Source organism: Lagenorhynchus albirostris, chromosome X (assembly GCF_949774975.1).
Source record: "Lagenorhynchus albirostris chromosome X, mLagAlb1.1, whole genome shotgun sequence".
In the NCBI taxonomy this organism is placed as follows: Eukaryota; Metazoa; Chordata; class Mammalia; order Artiodactyla; family Delphinidae; genus Lagenorhynchus; species Lagenorhynchus albirostris.
Genome location: NC_083116.1, coordinates 19,408,925 through 19,433,458, shown reverse-complemented (window position 1 = coordinate 19,433,458; position 24,534 = coordinate 19,408,925). Strand labels below are relative to the sequence as shown.

The 24,534-nt window shown below is 39.3% G+C and overlaps 2 protein-coding genes across 11 annotated transcripts in view; one reads left to right on the top strand and one right to left on the bottom strand.

The window, feature by feature from the left end:
- ENOX2 (ecto-NOX disulfide-thiol exchanger 2) overlaps positions 1-18,091 on the bottom strand; it is a 298,745-nt gene extending 280,654 nt beyond the window's left edge. For 5 of the 7 annotated variants that reach the window (XM_060137044.1, XM_060137040.1, XM_060137043.1 and 2 more), the window contains exons 1-2: positions 17,919-17,976; positions 16,539-16,587 (exon numbers count right to left, since the gene is read on the bottom strand). The gene's annotated coding sequence lies outside the window, so the exon portion shown is untranslated. Of the gene's footprint in view, positions 1-16,525; positions 16,588-17,918 lie in introns of those variants that run through there. The other 2 variants (XM_060137045.1, XM_060137046.1) reach the window with 2 other exon arrangements.
- Positions 18,092-18,406: 315 nt separating this feature from the next.
- The window catches only part of ARHGAP36 (Rho GTPase activating protein 36), a 151,553-nt gene continuing 145,425 nt past the window's right edge, over positions 18,407-24,534 (top strand). For all 4 annotated transcript variants that reach the window (XM_060138332.1, XM_060138331.1, XM_060138333.1 and 1 more), the window contains exons 1-2: positions 18,407-18,445; positions 19,300-19,421. The gene's annotated coding sequence lies outside the window, so the exon portion shown is untranslated. The remainder of the gene's footprint in view (positions 18,446-19,299; positions 19,422-24,534) is intronic.

The following is a 24,534-nucleotide window of genomic DNA, read 5'->3' as shown; positions in this document are numbered from 1 at the left end:
AAATGCTAAAGAAGAGTTGTCTATGGTGTGAGCATCCAGTCATTTCCCCAGTAAATGGCATAGTCTCTAATAAATTCAGATCTAAGAATGACTGCTTCAAGAATGTTTCCTGAAGAGGTTTTAAAGAACGTTTTACCAGAGAACTAGCATGAGCTACTCAAGCACCTGGGTTCATCTTTCTCCTTTAAAGGAATGAATTTAAAATTGAGAAAACATTTGAGAATTTTAAAAGATGAGAAAGTTCATCTATTTTAGATAGATAGATAGAAACAGAAAAGTGTGAAACTGAGTTAGCTGTATATTTTTTCTGTTGATCTGGATAAAATACTCAAATTTTAAAACATAGCCCTTCATATTTGGCTAGTATATTTTAAAGTATACACATAACTTTTACCAAAACCATCGTATATGTTGAGCAGAATATTAAAAATGAACTAGCTTGTTTTAGAAGGAAAATATTCCACACTAACCTTTTCAATCGGACATTTTACTTCCCAATAACTTTACAAGGCTCTACCTTCATTCATATTGATGTATAAATTAATCAAAACACTAATGTTTCTCCACATAATCTATAAACTTAATCTGGAAAGCACTCACATATTAAAATAAATGTTATGTTAAAAATAGCTCAGAAAAAATCTCTACAGTTCTATCAACACATTTTTTTTTTTTTTTTTTAGTAAATGACTGAACTTAGTCTTCTTGACTAGTAGCTTAAGTCAAATTTACCCTGGATCCATCAACTGAGAGGCACCCTGGTATAAGGGTGAGAAAAAGCACAGATTCTTGAATCAGATCAATTAACCTATGAGTTTGGGCTCTGCCTCTTGTTAGATGCGAGACCTCAGGCCAGTTACTCATTCTCTAAGTCTCAGTTTTCTTACCTCTGAAATGGAGATCATAACACCACTGATTTCACACAGGGTGGTTATGAGAAAAAATTGATCAAGTATATGTTAAACCATTGTGTAAATGTTTTACATCATATCCACTATGAGTCAATTACCAACAACTATACTGTAATTTTAAGTTGTTTTTTAATAGAGTAAAACCATGACGGAATTAAGCATGTATTTACTATTAGGATACAAATACAAGTCAGTCATAAAAGCCACCTAGTTAGCTTTGACATTATTCATTAGGTCACCCTGGAATTGAGAGATGGCAAGGAGATAATGTCACTATTTTTTTTAACATAAACACTTTTATTAGCATAGAGAAGTTCTTTCCAGATATAGTAATTCCAGTTGCATAACATTTTCCACATTTTTCACTGCCAGAAATTTAAACCAGTAACACAGGCCCATGAGAAACCTCTACTTATTGAATAAAGCAATATTTTCCATGAAAGTATATCTATTTAGTTTTACAGTGGAGAAAACAAGATATTCTCTGGTTTTAATCCAAAGAGAAAAACCTCAACAACTTTGCATATTAAAAATGTACAGAGATAGCTCTTCTGGAGTCAAACATGAATTAGAGTATAGAGAAAACATCCAACAAGCACAACTTTCCAACACTTAGTGAAACAAACCAACCGCTACCCAAAGAAGAAACTGAAGCTATAAATTCAAATAAATGGGCTGCAGGGAGACTACACAAACCTGCTGTTGCTTTAATTGCAGACAATTCAATTCAGCAGCTGTTGGTCCAGGCACTAAGGTTCACTGTATGCTCTTCAGCGTAACCTTGAAATATTCTCACTCACTCACTTCTCCACATCATCTGCATGCTGTCCAATTAATGAGGAGCGAAATCAACTGTCAAACCACGTATCAAAACAGAACATGATCTTTTAGCTCTTAAGCACAGGAGCACAATATTTTAAGGACAATAAAACAAGAATGGAGGTGTAAGTCCTTGACAATAAATGATATTCAAACTTATCAAAACATGTGGTTGTAGAAACTAAGCTTCTGTTCTGTTCAGCGAGAAAGTGAAACTTTTTTAAGGTTTTTTTTATTTGGAAGGATCCTTTCTATCAAACTGCTGTATAAGAAGCCTTTCAAACAACATTCACCAATACTTAATCAGTCTCCAAGTTCTTCATTATTATGGACCAATATTGTTTCTGAAAGCTTAAGAGAATACTTAAGGAACACTTCTGGTCCAACGATATTTTACAATACAGATGGTTTGGAGCTGGCATGTTTAGCCTTGCTGTTTTCAGCACTTTTTTTCTACCAGGAGAACAAACAACAACAATAATATGTAATGTTCATCAATATGAGTTAAATAATGAAATAAAAATAAATTTACCAAACAAATGTGTTCTGGAATGCTTCCTATTTGAAATTTACTTACTCTTAACTGTATATCTCAAATCTAGACAACCAATTAACAAACACAGGAGTTAATAAACTCAAGAGGAACACAACATACTAAGTGTTTTAAAAATTGCTTTTTTCCTTCCAAAGCACTGTCTTCTGTGCGAACACTCTAGGCTATATCACATACTACCAGTTGCAGACATAAGACTTGAGAAATTCAATACAAGAATACAGCAGAGAAGCATGCACAATTAAGGGATCGGGACTACCAATTTAACAGAGAACCCAGATTTTACATAGCAATCTGCCACAAACATTATAGCTAGGGGCAGGCATATTTTATGCAGCTATTTTGTTTAGCTCATTAGAACCTTATTTGTCCTTCAGTACAGTTGAACTGGAGGCAAAATAAGAGAGGAATGCACTTTGAAACAAAAGGAAAATTTCAGGTAAAATAAAACATACTATACCTGAATATTGTACTAGGAACATCGTGACACTCTTCAGGGAACTGTTTCACGTTGTATCCTACCGTGAGTTATTCTCCCCTAACCTCTTCTCTCCACAAAAAGAAAAGCCAAAGCACCCCAAACCCCCACTACACACTACCCCTAACCCACCCCCGCACTGAGGAAAAAAAAACCAAAAAACAGATACAATTCAGCTCAGCTCCGATGATGCTTCTGTTTAGCTCAGCTCCAGCCGACAACTGAGCTCTAGCAACGGAGCATAGGGAGGTGGATTCTGATGCCAGGAGCACTTCCATCCACTTCACTTACACAAAAGCAGGCAGTGGAAAATCCAGGAGCCTTGAAGACAAGGGCTGGAACTGGCTTTTATGAATTGCTATTACTGCATGTGTCACCATCCATCTCCAATGACGGACACTTACAGGCTGAATTGGGAGTGGAGGGGGTGGGGTGGAGGAGGTTGGAGAGCAGGTGGAGAAGCAATTAGCAGTATGTTCATCGGAGAATTCGTTTGGGATTTCATACATCAGTGCCTAAAGAAACAACATGCAGTTGACAAATCAGAACTTTACGATTTGCATGCCTTAGAAGAAATCTTAGCTCACAGCCTCGAACAAAATAATGCTTGCCCACTTGTATAGTGCATGGAAAGTCACCCCTTTACTTTCTTTTTCCTCCAGCTACCCTTGTTCCTGAGAAATCAACATTCAGAATGAATATTTGCTAATTTTCCCTAAAGAATTGTATTTAAAAGTCTGGAAGCAAAGGAAGTATAAAGAAATTAAATTATATTGAACATGACATCTCTTAACAAAAAGGCAAGAAGCTAATTATTTTAAGCCAACTTTTCATCCCTAGTCCCATTCCCCAGGTGCAGCTTTCATACCTATAATCAACAGATCACACAACTTTTGTGCATATATTTAACACTGAAAAACAATCTATGTATACCTAAAAATAGTTCCATTAAAGTCAAGGTGAGAAGCTAGGTGACCTTTAAGAAGGCACTTTACCTGTAAGTGCTTTAGTTTTACTCATCTGCTAAACTGAAGCACACTTTTTTAGACTTCAAAATGAATCATGAGTAGGAACAAAAAGGAGACAGTCTCTTAGGAAGGAAACATGACACAACTGGAGGAGTACTGGGGCTGGGTATCAGGAAACCTGGGTTCAGGTTCCAGTTCTACAACTTTCTATCTGTGTTACTCTGGACAAGTCACTTAACTTCTTGGAGCATAAGTTCCCTTATTTTATAAATTGTACATAATTGCACCCATTCTGACTGCGTCATAGGATTGCTGTGAAGAGCTAATGAGATAATAGATATAAAAACACTTTGGTAAATTGTAAAGAGCGATAAAATTGTATGGGATTATTATTATTATACCCTGAGACAAATCTTGCCTAAATGACTGAAATGAGGCACCTGTATCATATAAGAAAAATAAGAAAGGACCAATATAATTTCATGAAACATTATCCAATTCTTCCAATTTTAAAATTAGAAGGAAGTACTGTTTCCTCTTAAAATTCCACAGGAGGAAAATCTTTTGAAAAGAAAAAAATTAAATCTGATATACAATACATCAAAAGTTTATTAAAGAGACAAAAGTCCTGTAACTCCTTCTTTCCTTTCCAAAAAGTCAGTCAATTTTTCTGTAAGGTCTAGTATTATGTCCCATCTGGAATGCAAGCTACTAGACAATGAGCATCTCCTTTTGTTAAATCTTTCTATTAACCTGGTACATCCTCACTGCCCAGTGTGTAGAAAAAGTTTCAGGTTGATTATCTAAATCTAAATCCACAAGGTAAAAATCCAAAGTCATGCTTTATGAGGCTCCAAGCTGCCCTGATACTATATATACAGTGGCCAGCTGGTTTCAGCTGGGACACAGTTTTAGCGCATGAAGTCCTGGGGTGGCCACACCTGGGGCACTAAATGATCCAGACAATGTTTGGGGACCTTTGGTTCAGCCAAATCCCACATGTCCTGATTTTCATCTGTATGGTGGTTTCCCAAGTATGTGTCTGTCCACATGGGCCAAATCTGAAGCAGCCAAAAGAAAGGTGGGAGCTGTAGCAGAAATATCAGATATCAGCTCCCCTTGGCCCCCTCCAATGCCATCCGTGTCCTCAAACAAGTGCCCAGACCACTTCCTGCGAGAAGAAAGAAAACTTTTTTTCTAATTGTCCCCTTGAATGTCATTGCCAATACTGAAAATTCCAGTAAAATATGTATCCAAAATCTATATTAAATCAATGGGTAAAATGGATAATATGAATCACAAAGAGTTAGGTGAGGTAGCTAATAGCAAGTGAGCCATTAAAGGGGGAAGGGGAGGAAAGGGTGGGGAAAGGAGTAGAGGAGAAGAGAGGGGAGGGAAGGAGAGTGAAAGAATCTGAAGTGAGAGCTTCTTTTTTTTTCTCTAAGCAGAAAAATACTTGCTGGAATCATCCAAAACCTCACCTCCTAGAAAGTGCTTGCCTTTTGAGTTACTGGGAATGGCCCATTTACTACCACAGCTGCAATCCTAGCCTTCCGACTGCTTAGGTAAACAGTCAAGAGCTTGAAAAAGCACTGATAGACCTAGCACCAGAACTCACTTTCCTTCGGCATGTGGAAAGCCAGGCAGGTGGGACACAGTTCTCTAGGAGCCTCATCACTGCAACCCTCCACCACAGCCTCACCGGTGGCATGGCTGGCCACTAATAAAGGTGTCAGCCCAATTTCAGGTTCGGCAAAGGAAACTGGCCTGAGACTTCTAAAAACACACTGGTAAGAAAGGAACAAAGGCTGTATTTCAGAATCAGGCTGTTCTGCCTTTGGGCATTGCAACTGAACTCCTCCACACATTTAAGCTGAAATTCATATTCCCCAAGTGCCTCAGAAAGGCCATTCAAAGTAAAGGGAAAAGGACAGGAAAGACGATTTTTTGTTAGCTTCTTTCCCCACCGTCAAAAGATGAGGATCATATCCAGAACATGACTGACAGCATGTACCAAAAGGCAATAAAGTGGAGTGGAAAGCATCAGTTTCAAGCCAGATTAGCAAGAATGGAAATTAAAGCATCAGAGAATCCTGATAAAAGCAAACACACAAACATATACACCAAAAACCACTGCAATGTTTCCATCATTTCAATCTCCAGAATGTAGGCACTAGTGGTTCCTTAATCCACCTGAACTTCTCAGCAGCTGTCACCAAGCCTGACGGATCTTTTCAAATGAATTCCTATTGTTAACCTCCTTGGATTCTGAGTATTTTTGTCCAAAACAAAAATCCCAGTGGAAGATTTCAGATAACCATGAACTTGAACCAAACCATGGACCTAAACTGAGAGAAACAACACTAATTTTCTAAACCCCAAACAAACCAGAATTGTTAATAGTTTGAAAGCAACAACTAGTGAATCAATTTGAACTGGACCAAAGCTTCATGTTTTCTGAATCAATCAAACTTGTACCAAACCCTGAGAGTCCAATCAGTTCAAAGAACACACATCAAGACTTGGTTTCACCTGACTGACAGCCCACAATGAACCACAGAATGGCAATAAATAAGGAGTTGGGAAAACTGAATTCTCCTATTTTTTTCACTGTTTGACCTTGGTCAAGTCATTTATACTCTTTTAGACTCGGCTTGCTTACTCTGAAATGACTGGGCTGGGATTACCAATATTCCAGGTCTAATACTTTATGCCAATTGTGAAATTTAGAATAATGACAAAATAGAGGATGTCACAATTTGGCCCTAATCTTCAGAAGGAGAGAGATGTACCACCCCAATTCTCCTAAGGGTTCATGTTTCTAGCTTTTTTGAAATATGCTTCACGTAAGAGTTGGGCAACTGTCTTTGCTCATTGGGCAAATGTGCCTTGGGAATAGTCAGGCTAATATTCCTTTTCAGAATGTTTCTGTTCAAAAAATGTTTCAGGAGCAGTTTGTTTTCCTCAAATGAAAGCTACAGGTGAGTGGTCTGGTCCCAAAAAGGAAGAAGGAAGAAAGTGATCTAAATTATGCTGAGCACCTATTGCATGCCAAACATAGCATGATACTTTATATTATTTTTTAAATTAGTCCTCACAACACAGCTATAGGGTAGGTATTATCATCCTAATTTTATAGGCAAGGAAACTGAGGCTTACTGATGTTAAGTGACATGCTTGCAGTCACCCTACTGGTAAGTGATAGATCTGGGATGTGAACTCAAGCAATTTGAATCCATTACTATACCAACATTCTAATGATTAAAGTCTGAATGACTGAATTCCTTCTTAATTCAGTGATTCAATTGCACTTGCTTAGTGAATAATCATCTGCTGAGTTAATACAGTGAAAGTAAATCTCCTTGCATTTATGCTAGATAGACGACTTTCTAAAAAATTTCATCCAACAATGTGGTTAAGACCACTGGGCTCTGGAGTCAGACAGACCTGAGTTTCTTGAATTCTGGCTTATGGACAAGGTACTTAACCATGCTGAGTCTCAAGTTTTCTTACCTGGCAAATGGAGAAAGAAGTAGTACTTACTCATTGGGTTGTTGGAAAGTGTTAATGATGTGATAGCAACTAGCACAGTGCTTGGCACAAAATAATTATTCAATAAATGCATGTTAGAGCTATACTTGTATTCATAAGCAACAGAGCAAGAAAGAAAAGGTTATAAAGAGAAAGGAAACTAGGATTCATTTAACTCAAGTGCTCTTTGGCCTGTAGCACAGATTTAGTTTGAAAGAGGTTTTCAGTGGCCCATCCATACCCTCTAAAACTAAGCTGCATCTTGCAGTAGATTAGCATATTCATGAAGCAACATGATTATACTAATTGGTGGTGCCTAAGTAGTAGCAAGGAGACTTGTCATGTGCTCTGCTGAGCAGCAATTGTCCCTAGTTTCCTGGAATCTATCCTTCTAAAGAGAGGGTTGGAAAGTGGCAGATAGAAGTACTGCTGGAAGTACCAGGTGGTCTAAGGCCCCCATCTTTCCCCCATTCTTCAAGTTCCAGCTTCTATTTCATTCACTCATGGCCCTCTTCGCATATGCTCCTCTCCTCCCTCAGTTTATTCTAGTTTTATTGTGATTCTCCCCCTGGCTCTAGCTCTGTCTCTGCTCATCAGCATCAAATGGTATTTATGGAATGTGTGTCTGGCACTGCACTAGGTGAAGTGGAGGGACATCCAAAAGTTAATCAAAGAGACATGTCCCATGGCCAAACAGATCTAAGATCCACAGGTAGACCAGAGTTTTGGCAACACAGTAAATGCAAGTATAATTGGATTATTTGGTTGATTTCAGAGCACAAAATAGTTTGTTCATCTAGTTAATGATACACATACTGAAGAATTTAGAAAGAATTATACAGTTGTCGGCAACTTGATTTGAAACGCAGAAAAAGATGGATAGATGGATGGATAGGTGATAAAGCAAATAAAGTGTTAACTATAGACTCTAAATGATGGGTATATGGGTGTTCACTGTACAATTCTTTCAACTTTTCTGTATATTTAATTTTTTTCATCATAAAAGGTCGAGGGAAAAAGGAGAGGGGTAGGTAAGGGGTACAGCTTTTTCAACTTCAAATGTTTCAGAACAAAATAACTATATTTATATGGAGAAGCATAAATCAAATAGGGCAAAATGTTAAAAAGTAGTGAATCTGAGTGAATGGTATATGAGAGTCCTTATATGATTCTTTTAACTTTTCTATATTTACAATTATTTCAAAATAAAAATTTAAAAGTTAGTTTATTGAAAACTGACCCCTTGCACCTAGTGTCTCAGTTGCCATTTTTAGTAGAGAGGATATTAGGTCCATAGTAGTAGAGAAATTGGAACGAATGGGGTGGGGGACAATAATCAACCCGTACATATACTTGGGTGCCTACTGTATGCAAGACACTGTGCTAGGCACTGTGGCAGATTCAAAGAGGTTAAAAACACAGTCACTGCCCTGAGAGGGCTCACAGTGTAGATGAGGGAATGCCAAAGCAGTGTCTGAAAGGGTAACTGGCTGGCCAGATAAGTTCTGTAAGACAGAAGTATGAAGATTGGAAAGGTAGGCTGGAGCCAGACTGCAGAAAGTATTGAATGCCAGGCTAAAGAGTTTGGACTGCATCCTATGGCTAATGGGAAGCCATTTATAGTATCTGAGTCGGAGAAAGAATATGCTCCAAAACCGATTGGCTACATAGAACAATTTGGGCACAGTTACCTTCAACATACATTTTTTATATTCATGTACTTCTGGCCCTTGTATCTATTTCCCTTGTCTGGATGTGGCCATTAGGGGGTTCCAACATTCTGGATGCTGACCATTTTTTAAACAGCCATCTCTTCAGCCTCTGTCCCTTTCCCTCCCTCAGTCCCCAAGGGAGCTGACCATCACTCACCTCAGCCCCACTGACTCCGTAGGCAATAAATAAGCCTCATACAGTTTTTCAAACTAGCAGCTATGCTTTGAAACTCTGATTTCCTTCATGATAATCAAACCCCAATTACTACTGGGATCACTGATTTGAGTTGGAAAAAATGAATATTCAGCTAACCAACATGTGAAGGAGTGCAGGAAGCTATGTCCTGTGTGTAGAAGGAAACAATTATTCAAAGTGATCTTTGTATGTTGAACAAAAACTTAGTGGAGATGGCATTCCTGAATAGCGGCAAGTGATTAGGGAAGGCCTCTCAGACTGCCAAATCAAAAGGTGGACTTTCTCTGTCTCCAGTTTTTTCCCCATAAAGCCCATCCTCCAATCCAATCATGTTACTCCCGGTTTAAACCCTGTGCTGGCTCATCCCCCGCCTATAGGATAAAGGCCAAGCTCCTTAACAAGCAGACTTCCTTCCACAAGATACCTTTCCAGATCCTTATCCTGTCCCCTCTTCTATACTCCCAGTGGTTCATACACAGTATCTCACCTTTTTCTGAACTATCCATTTTTATATGTAACTGTTTCGCATGTGTTCGTGTTCCCTCTTTCTGGAATTCTTTCCCACACCTCTTTGTCCACCGAGATTCCAGGCAATGCCCACTCATCCTTTGTGATTCAGCAGAGTTAGACTCTGGTCTGTAAGGAGCCCACCCCTAGCAATAATTTCCTCCATCATGTTCCCAGGGCACCTTATAACATAGCTCTTTCTCTGAGCACCTTTGCCATTGTAATATAATTATTGGTTTGGGTGTCTATCTTCCCAACTTGACTGTGAGCTCCTTAAGGGCAGGCAGGGACTACTTCTAATTCATCACTGTATTCCTAGCACTTGGCATAAGGTCTGGTCCTGTATATGTGCTTAAATGTGTATTGAATAAATGAGCTTGAATATCAAGTGCTCCTTGAATTCAAACTGAGCATCTCTTGAAAGGTGAAAATTAGAATATTATGTGACCAAAGTAATCCTAATGAAGTGTGTCCGAGGACTTGATTGAAGAAGAAATGGTAGGAGGACATATTACGGGGCCTTACTGTGGGACAGTTTCTGCCCCAGGAAGCTCTTACTGGCAGTTGTTGCTGGCTAAAAAGAAGCGCAGCTGGAGTGGATGAGAAGGGCCCTTACTGCGGATTTCCCCCAAGTTATAATTCACCTTTCACCACTGAAGCAATGTTGTTTATGTAACATTCTCTACAAGGTGTTTCAACTCTTCTGAATTACAGCCAGACTTGTATTTGTATTCTGCCTGCAGATATATTTGGACAAGCCTTGTTAATGAGTAGTCATGGAAAGCTCTCCAGTTCCTATTCTCACCTATCATTATTGTGCTTAAGGGACCATTGAAAAGCTGAGAGCCAAAAAAGGGGGCAGGGAGGAGCTAATAAAAACCATCTTTTATTTTTCTCCTAGATTGCCAATATCTTTCACAGCACCTCTCATCCTACACTGTTTTATAACTATGTATCAGTAAAGGCAAAAAAGAACAATGAAGACTTTAGCAAAACTTTACACTTTGCAGGCAAGAAAAAGAGGAAGCAACACTTAGGCCTGGCATATAAATCTTTAGACATATGATCAGTCGCCACTTCTAGAAAGTAAACATTTCAGCTGTTTTAAACAAATAGCAAAAGCAATTAGCCCTCTCTGTAGACTAAACTGAGGTGTATGTTGAATTCTTTTTTAAATCGGAGTCTGTTTTGATCTTCAAAAATGTCGAACTGGTAAACACTTGGCTTTTTTTGTACATATAAATCTAAAAGCCAAGCCTAGCTTGAGGAAGATTTAAGAGACATAAAATTTGTCTGGGGTGTCTGCCAAATCTCCGCAGCAGAGACAGAAACCCTGGAAAAGCTGACATAGTCATTAACTCTCACAACATCACCAGCAGGTTTGTGCAGGGCTGGATGTACAGAAAGTCACTGTTCCTTCCCTCAAACTGTTTGTAAACAGAGAAGTAGATTATTTGCTTATCAGGTATCTGGTAGCTCATTTTTGCCTATGTATCCTACTGGCAGGTATCCCAATTTTCAGTGGAGTAAATTTTCATTTATATGATGGACCTGCTTGTTGAAATCTTCTTTCTTTCATTTGCTCTTTCACACTCATTCTTGTATGTACACTAGATATCTCTGTCTGTCTGTCTGTCTGTCTGGAACGCATAAAAAGGGGGTATTTATAAGTATCTAGTGCAGTGCCTAGCAGAGTGCTTTGCACATAGTAAGCCCACAATAATTCATCAGATGAACTGAAACTCTACCTGTAATTTCTATGTTCAACTTATTTGATCATGGAACAGAACTATGCATTCTTTTTCCTGGAGTATTTAACAGTGAGAATTCCTTACAAGGTGATATAATTTTATTCTGACAATTCATGCTTAGGACTTCTATCCTTTGAAGAGCATCCATTTTTGCACAATGGGTATTATCTGTAAGGAAAATGAAGGAAAGACCACACAGCAGGATCTTGAATGACAATATGAACATCGATACGTTTTTGTAGAGAAAATCAGATATCTCATATTCACCTGATTGTACGTCATCATGGTAATCCACTACATATGTCTAAGATCACTTAACAATGCAAGAATACAGTGCATGCATAGGCTGCATTCTGTAAATAGGATTAACAGTTGAATTCAACCAAGGTCTTCCCTGGGGACAGATTGCTGGAAAATACATCTACGTGACATTTAAAAAAATAAATTAACCAATGACACTGGCTCCCATGAGACACATTGTTTCTTGTACATTCAATTCTATCAGTTTTCCGTAGGTCTCTGCTGACATCCCCATCCCCAAAGACACAGAATTTCAAAACAGAAAGAAAAACAGAGAAATTGGAGCTCTTCTGTCTCTCCTGCATGAAGTGTTATATACACAAAGGAAAGATGTCTGTATATTAACACAATGTGAACTGTGATGTGGTGAGGTCATGTCGGTCTGGACTGTTTTTGTTATGCTGTGGTCACATATAACTTGCCCAAGGGAATGAACAAAGTCTGTATGCACACTGACAAAGACTGGCAGGGGGCCTCAGGAAAATGAAAGCTGTGTTATAGCAGGGGGGTTTGATTTTTTCTTTAAAAAAATGTTATTATGATTACTTTTCTTCCCATTTTTATTTAATTAATTTTCCTCATCTGTAAAATAGGGATAACTATTGTATGTATTTAACATTTTTACTCTGAGGATGAAATGAAACCCTGGTGGATTGCCTGGCACACAACAGTTAACCCATACAATCCACACCGATATTTGGTTAGCATTAGCTAAACACCTATTATGTGCCAGGCACTGGCCTAAGACTCCAAGAAAAAAGTAAATTGTGGGAGGAAAAGTGACAATGGAAAGAAAAGCAGAGAGCTGATTTTCAAAGGTTTTATAAAGCAGTCTAAGAAATTTGGATTTTATCTTGAGGACAATAGGCTGCCTTTGAACTATTTTATGTAGAGCTGGATAGCTTTAGACTTGTGATTTAGAAACATCATTCATTCTGTCAGCATTGGTGGAGAAAGGATTGGAAGGGAGGCAGGCTGGAGGCAGTAGTAATCCCGGGTACAAGTCATATGTGTGTTGCGGGGTAGAAGGGGGCAGTGTGTCCCAAACTAAGGCGATGGCAATAGGGGTGGACATGGGGAAAGCATTTTTAAATAACTTTTTGAAAATGTACAAAAATGTCATTATAGAGGATTAGCAAAAAATATGGAAAAGACTAAATAAAAAGAGAACTCGTATGTAATCCTTCTATTTATAGGAAAACTCTATTAACATTTTTTGTGTGTGTTTACCATTATGGGACTTTTCCTATGTATGTGCACACAGATGAGGGGGGCTGTGCATGTGTGATATGTGTGTATGTGTGTATGCAGACTGAGATCTGTCAGCTTTATAACCTGAATTTTCTCTTAATATATCACAAACAACTTTCCACATCATTAAATATTCTTTGGTAATATCAATTTATATGGTTACTTAGTAATCCATACATGTACCATAAATGATTTAATTCAAACCTCTAGTATTAGACATTTATCAATAAAATGTTATTTTTTCCTTTTTCTTTCCTTTTTTCTTTTTTCTTTTGCTATTATAAACAGATTCTGGGCTAGACATCCTGGGAGCTAAATTTTTAGAAACTTCACATTTATTTTCTCAGCATAGAGCCCTAGAAGTTGAAGTGGAAGGTTGAAAGCTATGTTCGATTTTAAGATTTTTGATACATATTGACAAATTCTTTCCAGAAGGGTTGTATCAGATTACAGTCCCACTAGCAGTGTCTATAAATAGGAAGAGACCCATTTCAGAGTGATTTCAAGGATGGTGTCAACTGGATTTGGTGCGTGGAGAGGAGCAATGGATCCTTGGCAGAATATAGGGGCAGAAGCAATGTGAACTCTGTCAAGAGGAGCAAAGCAATGGGCAGGCCTAAGGAACAGGAGGCTGGGTGGATAAATGATGAGGAAAAAAAAAGAAAGGCAACCACAGGAGAGTGGGAGAAAATGAAAAAGAAAGAAAACTCTAGTGAAGTTATACACCCAGGTCACTTTAATTTACTGCTTTATTCTGCAAAAGTAGCAAATGTAGCAAACAGCTAATCTTTTTTTAGTGTTTGGCACTCTGCGGTACCAAGGTCCAGAGGTACATTCATGTGAATATGTTGATCCATTCTTTTCATCCAGTCACCATTTATTAGGTGTCTACCATGTACCAAGTACTATTCTGGATGCTTTGGGTATGGAGATGAGACCAGGTCCCTGCTCTCAAGGAGCTCACAGTCTAGGGGACAGGCAGACACATCCACAGACCCACACACTGTGGTTGGTCTAGCCTGTGGTACCGGCTAGAACAGAGGAAGTACAGGGTCCTGTGGGAGCCAGGAGCCTACTATTGCTTCCTGTGTGCATATGCATGTGTGTGTGTGGTAGAAGGAGGGGGAGGTGTAGCAAAGGCTTCACAGAGGTGTTGATATTTGAGCTGAGTCTTGAAGGAGTTTCTCAGATGGCTAAGGATCACAGATCATACTCATACTCCTTGTATATCTGTGCCACTGCTCTCAAGGACACTCAGTAAGGCAGTGAGGATGCTCGTGTGTAATCTAAACCCATTCGTGACAACAGCCTCCACTGTTACCTTAATGGATATATGTACATAGCCTGATTTAGGCAATAATATGCTCATTTTAGCATATAAAGGATAACAGGCACGTGGCAAATAGGCTTTTAAAATAGTTCAGATGACACTAATAAAATAATAATAATATTCAAGTCTACCAAGTTCAAAGACACAGACATAGAGAATGGACTTGAGGACACGGGGAGGGGGAAGGGTAAGCTGGGACGAAGTGAGAGAGTGGCATGGACATATATACACTACCAAATGTAAAACAGATAGCTAGTGGGAAGCAGCCCCATAGCACAGGGAGATCAGCTTGGTACTTTGTGTCCACCTAAAGGGGTGGGATAGGGAGGGTGGGAGGGAGACGCAAGAGAGAGGAGATACGGGGATATATGTATACATATAGCTGATTCACTTTGTTATAAAGCAGAAACTAACACACCATTGTAAAGCAATTATACTCCAATAAAGATGTTAAAAAAAAAAGTCTACCAAGTCCTACAAATTCTACCCCCTAAATGTCTCTTGACTCTGTTCCCTCCTCTCATATGTTGCTCCCTCAGGTCCTCACCAACTCTCTCTGGAGCAGAGTACCAGCCTCCTAACTGGTATCATCCCCTTCCAGTGCATCCTAAAGTGAAAATCTGATCATGGCGCTCCTCATCTAAAACATTTTAATGTTTTTTTTTGTTGCCAACAACCAGTATTTTCCAAATTTCAGTCATTTGAGTATTACTTGCTGATTTTCCCATATTCACACACCATGTGTACTATTATTTACTTAATATTCCTATTTAAATCAACTTAAAACTGGTTACTTTGTATGTTCAGTAAACCTTTTCCTAAGTAACCTTAGATTTGATGATGTAATTCAGTTTAATTTTTATAAGCTACATTAGAATATATAATTTATAAAATTTTAAATGTTTGTGGGAATAAAGCATAACTACTATGGTAGATGCCCTATACATTTTGAGAAACACTGGCCTATGTGAGCACATCCAAACTTATCATCATTGTGTTCAAAGTTCTTCACAAATCAGCCCTGACCTCTTCTACAATTATGCCTTCATTTCCCCAAACAATCTGCACCCCAACCATGCTGAATTCCTCAACATTGAATGGACACGCCTTGCTCTTGTAAAAATCCCATGTCTTTCACAGTCTGCTCCCTCTATCTTAAATAGAGGGAGCAGACTATCTCCCCTCTACTCTTCTCTGCCTGGCAAACTCATTATCCTTCAAGACCTATCTGTCATGTCACCTCCTTACAGAAGCCTTCTTCCTGACTCTCCCTTACATTTAGTCACTCCTTCCTTCATCCTCCCATAGCATTTTGAACCTGTCTCTGTTATACTACATACTACATTATCTCAGCCTGATGGGCATCTATCTCCCCAACTAGACCTAGAGAAAGCTCACACCTCGTGCTCTGTTGCATCCCCAACACTTCACGTGGGGCAAAGGTCATGAAGGAGACCAAGTGCCCCAGAAGGTCACTTAAAGTCTAAGATAAAATAAAACCTGAAGTACTGTCAAGGTCCAAATAGCTTAGAGGCATGACATGTTTTTATAAAGAGAATCATCTAATTCAAAGATAGTAATACTGACTACAGTTTTGGCAGACACAATTTGCTACGGCTGCAGTAACAGTTAAGCTAATTTGCTTTTGGCAGCTACTTTACAGCAGACACATACTGACATAGAAACTAAAAGCGAATCATTTGTGTTTTTGCCAAGATGGTCAAATATATCTCACAATAATCTCTCCTTACCACAAATAGAAAGTTAAGAACAAAAGTGAACAGCAGGACCAGCAAACCATGGTGGACAGAGCATGGGCTCTGGAGTCAGAAATCTGCACACCCAAATCCCACCTCAACTCTCCTTACAATCTATGTGACTTTAGGTAAGTTGTTTAACTTCTTGACGTTTTAGTTCCCTCTTCTAGAAAAATGGGAAGACTAGTACCTGCTTCATAAGACTCTTAAGATAATGTGACAAAGTGCTTATGATAGCGCCAAAACATTTATGGGCTCAATAAATAGCAATCATTATTGTTGCCCAATGAAATGACTACAATTCAGGTAATAGGATGCACAAGGACAGCAAATGCATTTCTTAAGAAAATCAATTTATATCACTAGGCTTTAAAAGTAACAACTATAGAGTGTAGCTAAGAACAGCCACAAACAAAACAGTCTATAAGACAAAGCCCTTCTTGGGTTTAAATTAAACTCACACCTGGAACATACCACCACACTTCTTTGTGTTCTCCAAGAATTGATCTCAAATCAGGTTCCCCTAGGATGAAAAAACAAAAATCACCCAATCTTAATTTGTTGTTCTTAATTTTATGATACAGAATAAAATCCAAACTATGTGGATGCTTTAAAGTGTCCTATTACTATGATCCCAAGCTTTTCAACACTATTTCTTCCCCAATCTATCCCTGCTGACACGTTTTACTCCAGTCAAGGAAGCCCACCTGTTATACAAGTGCTCCCTCTTCTATCTACCCTTCTCCAATTCCAACCCCAGTATGAAGAAGCAGTTTCTCCCTCCTCTTTGCCCATTTCAAGTCTACTTTACTCTTTCGAAACCCAAATTAAAATTCATCTCCTTCCCAAAGCCGACCAGGATTGATCTGGAAGGTAGATGAGAGTTTCAAGCCTTCAGCACTTCCAGGGTTAGGCTTGACTTTCCATAGATCAACCCCCCCAACCTCATCGGTATCCCCTTCCACTAACTCCTAAGCACTTTTCGCACGCGTTTGTAATAATAAAATAATACAGTCTCGTTTTGCGCAGTCTACTTTATTCCGTAGTTGGTGTGCCCCTTAAATATTTGTCAACATCAATCTTGCTGGTTTTTACAATAGGTCTAACTCGGTTTTACAATAGGTCTAACTTGCCTTTTATTTTCATCAGAACACTGCAGTGAACCTTAAACACGTATTTCTCAAAAACGAGATTCCTTCCCTCTTCTGCTCCCCACCTCTTCTGGAAATTGAGGGGAAACCCTTTTTGCTCCAAAGACCTGGTCAGGGAAGGGGCAAGCGGTTGGAGGGGCCAATAAAGAGATGGCGACGATCCGGATCTCACCATCAAAGGGGCGGAAAATGAAAAGTTGACAAAAAGTCACGCCCGGGGCGTGGCAAGGAATTCCCATGGCCCCAGAGGAAAAGGGGTGTGTGTGCATTGGGAGGGGTGTGTGCCCAAACCTGAAGTGCAAATTGAAAGAAGAGAGGAAAAAGAGATCGCCCAACTCCTGCAAGCAGCAAGGAGAGTCCAGACGCCGCCCAGGGAAGACCCTGGTGGAGAACCCTAACTTCAGATGTCTGAGGAGGCACAAGGCCGGGGTGGGGGATACGGGATGCCGTTGTGGAGGAAAAAGACAGCGGGCAGATTTGAGGGAAAAGAGAAAAAAGGCCACGCTCCCGAGTCTCCAGGGAAACGGGCGCGGTGAGCTCAGAAACCCACCCCGACTCGCGGGCCCGACACCCCCCCCCCCGCGGAGGCGGAGCTGGGCGGAGTCAGGGCTGAGGCCCGCGGCTCTGGAAGCACCCTCCTCCCTAGGCCCCCTCAGTCCCACAGTCCCCAGCCTCAGCCGCTCAGGCTTTCTGTCTCTCTGACCTCCAGCTCCCCGGCTACCGAAGCTCAACTCCTTATAGAACCGCGGAAAATCGGGCCGGGGCGGCAGCTTCCGGGTGGGCGATACCCTCGCGGCGCCCCATGCCGGGCGACAGTCTTCTGAACTCCCCTCCTGGCGCTGCTGGCTTAGGCCCGGCGCCCAGGCCCAGGCCAGACTCTCACCCACCCCCACGGCCGCAGCTGCGTCTCCTATTGGCTACTGGTCACCAAGGAAGCCGGAGGCCCGAGCCCTTACCCTCATGGGAAATGTAGTTTGAAGTCTCTGGAGGTTGTTCTTCCTGGTGGGGGGAGGGAGGAGGGTGGAATCCAATATTGACATTGGCGGAGAGACTCAAGTGAAGACAGGGGATTGGGGGAGATGGAGTCAAGACACTTCTTTTTATATACCCACAATTCCTTCCCCGCCAGCCCCCTCCCGCATTTCCTATTGTCCCCAGTTTCGGCTCGAGGAGGGTATTCTGGATGTTGTAGTTTGGAGTGTGCTGTCTTAGAGAATCTCCCTTCTTGGGGTATGGGGTTGTGCTTGTGGGGACAGATGAAGGTTGTAGATTGATTTTACTGTTGGTTAAGCTACTTGCATTTGGGGGGCAAACACTTTATTTTTATTTATTTATTTATTTTTTTGCGGTACGCGGGCCTCTCACTGTTGTGGCCTCTCCCGTCGCGGAGCACAGGCTCCGGACGCGCAGGCTCAGCGGCCATGGCTCACGGGCCCAGCCGCTCCGTGGCATGTGGGATCTTCCCGGACCGGGGCACGAACCCGTGTCCCCTGCATCGGCAGGCGGACTCTCAACCACTGCGCCACCAGGGAAGCCCTGGGGTGCAAACACTTTATATCGTGATTTGAAATTCTCATTGAGTTTTGATTCAGTGGCTTTTAAAAAGTGTTATTTATGCTCTGATAAGCTTAGAATTTTGACTGGACCTTTAAAGTTGTCAGAGTGTGTTCTGTGTGAACCATGTGCATTAGAATCACTCTAAAGTTTCTGGAAAATGTATACTTTGTTTTTAATTGGGAATCATATTTTTTATTTTGAAATGGTGTCACAGTAGGCATAGAAATGTGATTGAAGCCAGCCAGAAGAAACCTGTTTAACCTATAATGAAGCCATGCTATGAAGAACAGTGGCCACAATCATTGGTGTAATATAGCAGCTTAGAACAGATATACAACTTGAATAATAAGAAATAACTGTATATTTCTTTAAGAAACTATCTTTTTAGTAAAACGTATGTTTAAAGATGTGGATAAAGGAATATGTGGGACACCAAAACACTTTGAAGTGACTAAAAAGTTGAAGAAAATGGTTGTTTATTAAGACTAATTTCACTCCTGACTGTTGACTTTTCTTTTCTTTATTAGAGATGAATCCTTATAGCTGAATGGATCGTTACAATTGGGTTACTACAATTTTACTCTTAAGGACAACTTTTTGACCTCCAAGTGGAATGAAGGGAAAGAAAGAGGAATTACATTTTGCCAAGGTAATTGCCTAAAATTTTAACAAGTGACATGAAGGAAGAAGATGATTTAATAGTTTCAATAATTTATTCAGCCAATTGCTTTGTGCAAGGCCCTGGACTAGTCACAATTGATACAGAATTGGAAAATAGTCCTTCCTCTGAAGCAGCTCATAATCTAAGAAGGGAGATAGACTATACAATGTGCAAAGTGTTCTAAAAAGTTCTATACAGGGTTCTGTAGGACCACAGAAGAGGAAGAACTCATTCCACTTCTGGAGAAAGAAATGCTTGAATGATGAGCCTTGGTGAACCAGTAAGATATTTGTCATCTTTGGGGCAGGGAGGTTAATCATATTCCATACAGAGAAATAAGGATGTGAGAGAGTGCAGGAAACAAACAAACAAAAAAACTTCCATACTGCAGGAACTAGATGGGGCAGGAATAGGGGCCCATTCCAATGAGTTCAAAATATAACCTGAAAGCAGTAAAGAACCATCAAAGGATTTTAAGCAAGGAAATGATATGATCAGTTGGATTTGATGACAATTTGGGTATGAAAAGGGAGGGAAAGGAAGGCGTCCATTGTGACTCCCAAGTTCTGATGTGGAAGAGTGAATGGTAGTACCATTCATTGAGATAGGGAACCCAGAAAGAGTAGCAAGTTTTGTGAGGGATAGGAGGGATTCAGTTTGGGACATTTAAAAATTTGAGGAATCTGTGTAACGTTTGTGTGGAGATGCCTCGTAGGCTGTAAGGAAATGTAGGTCTGAAGCACAGGAGAGAGGTCTGGGTTAGAACTAAACATTTGGGAGACATCAATAATAAATAGTAATTAAATAAGTAAATATGAACTAAATTTCATGTAGAGAGTGTTTAGAATAGTAAATTTGAGAAGGGCAAAGATTCAGTATGGAACCCTAGAAAATAACCGTATTCAAGTAGTAGGTAGAGGAAAACATGCCTTCAAAGGAAGCTTAGAAGGAATGGTCAGATAGATGAAGCAACAGAAAACAAAGTAGAATCACTGGAATATTGTGCAGAGAGGTCAAATAAGAGGACAGAAGAATAACAAGGAACTACTCATTCATCCATTCAACAAATATTTGTTGAGTACTTACAACATTCGAGGCACAATTTTAGATGTTGGGAATAGAGGAGTGGGGAAAAAAAAAAACAAAGCCCAGACCATATCTCTTTCCTTTGGAGCTTATATTCTAATGGGGGAAACTATCAATAAATAATTAATAATTAAAATACATAGCAGTGGAATTCCCTGGCAGTCCAGTAGTTAGGACTCTGCACTTCTGTGCTTTTGCTGCTGGGACCCCAGGTTCGATCCCTGGTTGGGGAACTAAGATCCCACAAGCTGTGCAGTGTGGCCAAAAGAAAAAAAAAGAAAGAAAATACATAGCAGTGACACTTAATATTTCTACAAGGCTTATTGGAATGTGTGTGTATGTGTATTTACACATACAAAGGTGAGACACTTGATGTATTGTTGGTAGAAAGTATGCTTGAAAATACATCCAGGAAAAAATGCTTGAGTATAAGATGAATTTGTGAAATAGAGACCCAGGGTAAATCAGTCTGGCTGTATTTATAGATCAATTGGTAGGCCAAGGTTAAAGCTGAAGAGCCAGTGTACAGCTGAAGTCATGGGCAGAGTTCAGGTTTATAATGTGGAAAGTGTTTGGCTTCAGTCTTCGACTTAGATGAAGGCTTAGTCGATCTGTTGCTATCTTTACAAGTCAGTGTGGATCCATGGTTAGAGGACCATGGAACCAAGTTTAGGGCCAGCCTGTTATTAGTGTTAGGCCCCAGTGTTATAGCCATGGTTCTCTCTGTGACAAAGATCAGAGCATATTTCTGACCAGCGTGAAAGCTCATTCTGAGGCTGCCTTTAGTCCAGTGTAGCCTGAGTTATACTCATTGTGAAGTCAGTGTACAAGATTTGGGTTCAAATTTTAGCCAGTATTAGGATTTAGTTTATATAAGAGAGGATGTGTTCTAAGATCAGTGTTGGGGCTCAGTCTGTGGACCACCCTTAGACAGATCACATCCAGGGTTAGGACTCAGCTTAAGGTTTGACTTTAGTTTTTGGTCCGTGTTGGAATCACTTCCATTTCTAGGTTTGGGAATCAGTAAAGGCCAGTATCATAGCTCAGTCGGGGCTTACAGTTCATGCTGATTGTGTTGCCTGGGGAAAGGCTAAATAAGAATTTGAACAGGATTTATGTTCAGTCTTTCATCAGGTAAAGTTTCAATTATTGTTCATGGTTAGAGTTTATTTTTGGTCCAGTGTTAGGCCTCAGGCTGTGGCCATTGTTAATGCACAGTCAGTGTCTAAGTTTAATATTCAGTTTGTTGCCATGTTAGGATATTACCTATCATGTGCCCTAGTTTTGTCTCAGACCAAAGTTAGCATTTCATCTATGGACAATGTTAGAGTATAGTTTGTGGCCAGGATTTTAACGATGAATATGAACAGAATTTGGGATGCATATTTGCCCAAAGTACTTCCAAGCTGTGGTTTCTGACTTTAGCCAGTGTCAGGGTTCTGTCTTTGCCCATATTGGAATGGTCTGTGGAGCTAAGTCACAGTGGCCAGTGTTGTACCTCATTCTGCAGCCAGAGCCTGGTTCAGTCAGCGACCTGTATTAACATTTCATCTTGGCCTGTGTCAGAGTTGATTCTGCTGGTAGCTGTCCTATTTTGACTTTGTGTAGAGTTTCTGTTCAGTGAGTGCTGGTGTTGGTGCTATCTGATTAAGCTTTTGATTTTCTATTAACATTCTGGCTTATATAATTCCAGTATTGTTCCATACACAATACACTTATTTTTGTTTATTTAGACACTTGAAAGAAGCTTATCATTATTAGTAGCTGGATTGTGTGTTAGGAGATTAATTTGTCAAACATTCTTAGATAAGTTCTTTAATAATGATATTAATTTTATTGAGCTCCTGCTGTGGCAAGTTCTGTTGATTGGTTAACCCAAAACCTTTAAAGTACCCCTTTTCCTTACCTTCCTCAAAATATAGACTCTAAAAGCTAATACACACACACAAAAAAAACTAACACTACTTTTCTCAGGTGCTTTTTCATCAATGAGGCACAAAAAGAAATATGCTTTGACTTATGGAAAAATTTATTTTCCTGATTAAAGGGACAAAAATCATGGCCAATCTTCCTTCTATTTCTTTTGAAAAAGCTTTATTTATGCATAATTGATATACAAAAAATTCCACATATTTAATATATACATTTTGGTGAGTTTGGACATATGCATATACCCATGACACTATCACCATAATCAAGGCACTGAACATATACATCACCTCCAAAAATTTCCTTCTGTTCTTTTGTGGATTTTCTGTGTGTGTGTGTGTGTGTGTGTGTGTGTGGTAAGAACATTTAACATGAAATCTATCCTCAACATATTTTAAAGTGCACAATACTGTATTTTTAACGATAGGCACTATGTTGTAAGTCTAGAACTTATTCATCTTGTAAAACTAAAACTTTATACTCACTGAGCAATAACTCCCCATTTCCTCCTCTTCCCAGCCCCTGGCAACCACCATTCTTTTCTCTGCTTGTATGAGTTTGACTATTTTAGTTACCTCATATAAGTGGAATTATGAATATTTGTCCACCTGTGTTTGGTTTTTTCGCTTAGCATAATGTCTTCTATGTTTATCTATGTTGTCACAAATGGTAGGATTTCATTCTTTTTAAGGTTGAATAATAGTTTATGTATATAAATATATCACATATATATATATATGTCAATGATATGCCTATTTTTAATTTTTGGTGGAACCTCCATACTTTTTTCCATAGTGACTGCACCATTCTCTATTTCCACCAACAGTGTATAAGAGCTCCAATTTCTCCACATCCTCACTGACACTTTTTTTTAACTGATTTTTTTCTTTCCAGTTTTATTGAGATATAATTGACATACAGCACTGTATAAGCTTAAGGTGTATAACATCATGATTTGACTCAAATACATCAAGAACTGGTGACCACAATAAGTTTAGTGAACATCCATCATCTCATACAGACGCAAAATTAAAGAAATAGAAAACAAATTTTTTTCCTTGTGAGGAGAATTATTAGGATGTACTCTCTTTTTCTTCCTCTCTCTCTCTTGCTTAAAGCAAACAAGTAATTTTCTTTTTCTTTCTTCCTTCCTTCCTTTCTTTCTTGGAGTATACTTGATTTACAATATTGTGTTAGTTTCAGGTATAGAGCAAAATGATTCAGTTATTTTTTTCAGATTATACTGCATTATAGGTTATTACAAGTTATCAAATATAATTCCTTGTGCTATACAGTAAATCCTCATTGCTTATCTTTTATATATAGCGGTTTGTATCTGTTAATCCAGTACCCCTAATTTGTTCCTCCCTCCCTCCCTCTCACTTTGATATCACTTATATGTGGAATCTAAAAATAATACAAATAAAACTATATACAAAAACAGACTTACAGATGTAGAAAACAAACTTATGGTTACCAAAGAGGAGAGGATTTACTGTCTTAACACCTTTCATATATAGCATACAGCAGTGTCAATTATATTGATCATGTTGTACATTACATCACTAGTACTTATTTATCTTATAACTAATAGCTTGTACCTTTTGACCACCTTCATCCAATTCCTTCTGCTGCCCCCCACCCCTTGCATCTGGTAACCACAAATCAGATCTGTTTTTCTATGAGTTTGTTTTTGAACTATAATTGATCTACAATGCTATGTTAGTTCCTGGTGCACATACAGCACAAATTCTATATTTCTATACATTCAAAATGATCACCATGAGAAGTCTAGTTACCACCTGTCCTCATACGAAGATATTATATAGTTATTGACTATATTCCCCACACTGTGCATTTCAAATCTGTGACTCATTTTTTTGTAACTGGAAGTTTGTACCTCTTAATCTCCCTCACCTGTTTCTCTCCTCCTCCCATCTCTTTCCCCTCTGACAACTACCTGTTTGTTGTCTGTATCTATAACTCTGTTTCTGTTTTGTTATGTTCATTCATTTGTTTTGTGTTTTTAGATTCCACATGTATGTTAAATCATACAGTATTTGTCTCTCTCTACCTGACTTATTTC